We start from the raw sequence: 2500 nt of genomic DNA, 5'->3' as shown, positions 1-2500 counted from the left end.
GATGTAGTCCAAAAATAAAGAATTAAAATAACAAAGTCTAATCTATATAAGTGCTCTTGAATAGGCTTCGTGTAAAAAAATAGCAATAAAAAAATACCAAGTCTTCGTCTTGGAAAATAACAAAATCTAAAAGAAAAGTCTTCTTTGTGGAAAATAGTAAAATAAAAAACCAAGACTTCACCTTGGAAAATAACAAAATCTAATCTAAAACATCTTAAATAAAGCTGGTTTGTAGTCTTCTCTCGAACTGATGTAGTGCAAAAATAAAGAATTAAAATAACAAAGTCTAATCTATATAAGTGCTCTTGAATAAAGCTTCCTGTAAAAAATAGCAAAAAAATACCAAGTCTTCGTCTTGGAAAATAACAAAGTCTAAAAGAAAAGAAAAGTCTTCTTTGTGGAAAATAGTAAAATAAAAAACCAAGACTTCACCTTGGAAAATAACAAAATCTAATCTAAAACATCTTAAATAAAGCTTATTTCTAATCTTCTTTGTAGGCAGAAAATAGTAAGTTACAGGACTCTCGAACTGATGTAGTCCAAAAATAAAGAATTAAAATAACAAAGTCTAATCTATATAAGTGCTCTTGAATAAGCTTCGTGTAAAAACTAGCAATATAATAAAAATACCAAGTCTTCGTCTTGGAAAATAACAAAATCTAAAAGAATGGTCTTCTTTATGGAAAATAGTAAAATAAGAATACCAAGACTTCACCTTGGAAAATAACAAAACCATCTTGAAAAAAGCTTATTTTTAATCTTCTTTGTAGGCAGAAAATAGTAAGGCGAAAATAAAGTCCCCTCTAAGCTCTAAAGTAACAAATACGACGTGTAAAAAAAAAAAAAAAAACTAACAATAAAAAAAAGAACCAAGACTCCGTCTTGGAAAATAACAATCTAAATTGTGGAAAATAGTAAAATGAAATAAAAACCGACTTCACCTTCGAAAATAACAAAATCAATCTAAAACAAATGACATCTTAAAACAAAACTATTATTTGTTTCGGAGGTTGTCTATGACTGTTCATAGACCGCATAATTTCCACAGAACATTCTCAGAATATCAAGAGAGAAAAGCAGCGTTCTGCGGGAAATCATCTTGGCCAGTGATGTCGTTCTGGGTTTGGTCAGGCCCAGGGAGGTAAGTACCTCGTTATTCTCAAGGGGCCACTTTCCTCTTGCCCCAACCGGGAATCCAAAGAATGTGACCTTGCTAGCCTTCGTCAGCACTTTGACTTGATCACCAAGAGGGGTATAGTACGAAACTTTGTGCGAGGCAGCATCTGACAAGGTATTCTTTGAAAGCTCAAAACGGACGGTGACATCGATCACAACCGCCTCCTCATCTTTTGCAAACACGAGGTCAGGCTTTCTCATCTCTCCCGTCTCGGATATGAACCGTGGCTCTTTGTATACAGACCAGCCCAATCTAGCCGCTTCGTCTGCCAGAATGTTACTGATCTTGTTATGTCGCGCAATTCTTGCTTTCTGTACTGCAGGACATTGACCGAGAATGTGCGAAAGGGACTCGAGTCTGGCAGAGCATTTCCTGCAGGAACGTAAGGCCCCATCTCTGCCTCTGTTCAAGCTTTCTCTTGTTGGGTAAATATTTGCCCTTAGTTGTAGTGCTGCGATAAAGAAGCATTGTTTAAAGCCGCACCATGGCCTCAACCAAGCATTACTGATTCTATCATGCGCAAAGTTTACAATGCCCCTTCCTTGAACCGGCTTTTCGCACCATCTCTGAAATTCATGCTCCCTCCAATCGCAGGGTCTCGGATATACAGGTTCTTTTGACACCGAGTCCCTGAGAACGAATGTTGGGATTGCATCACTGTCACCCCCTGCTCGTACCCACAAATTACGGTATTCTTCCTCCATACCCTGCGAGGACACAATATTACGGGTGATAGCATCGGACGAGTTTGCTATACGTTGCAGCCTTCTAACTTGAACCGAAGGGATTGTTTTTTCCAGTTTCAAGATGGCAAGGCCTCCGTCTCGGGCTCTGGCATATAACAGTCCATCACAAGTTGAAGCGGGAAGGTGGAGCCATCCTTTTACCGCCTTTCTAATCTCTTGGTCCAACCCACGGAGAGTTGATTGCTTGCAGTCCGAGTGGTCTGCAGGATATAACAATCTGGGTAGGGCATAGGCATTGAGTAGTTCAACCTTCTGAGTTGGCTTCAGAGGCGCCTCATCGATTTTCGAGATCCATGTCTTTAGCTGACAATGTAGATCAGGCTGTATAGTGCCAGTCCAAGGGCCAATTTTCAGACCAAGGTATTTCGTTGATTCATCAGGTTGGATCATATGGACATCTTTATTTTTGATAGTCCATGGGTCGCAGTTGTTCACCGTATATGAATCTTTGGTTGGGCTTATCATGAAGCCCTGGCACTTTCTGGCCTGAACCTCCAATCCCGATAGCCCACAAAATGATTCCAAGATCGCTAGATTGGCGGCCATACCAACCCAAGATTCGCTCACCAACACCAAA

At 39.6% G+C, this 2500-nt stretch overlaps 1 pseudogene; it reads right to left on the bottom strand.

The window, feature by feature from the left end:
* LOC142920072 (28S ribosomal RNA) overlaps nucleotides 1-2500 on the bottom strand; it is a 10313-nt pseudogene that overhangs the window by 2869 nt on the left and 4944 nt on the right.

Source organism: Petromyzon marinus, unplaced genomic scaffold (assembly GCF_048934315.1).
Source record: "Petromyzon marinus isolate PM22_M1 ecotype Great Lakes invasive population unplaced genomic scaffold, UKy_Petmar_22M1.pri1.0 PM_G_Scaffold_66, whole genome shotgun sequence".
Lineage (NCBI taxonomy): Eukaryota > Metazoa > Chordata > Hyperoartia > Petromyzontiformes > Petromyzontidae > Petromyzon > Petromyzon marinus.
Note: the sequence above shows the minus strand (reverse complement) of the source record. Positions and strands in the feature narration are given on the sequence as shown.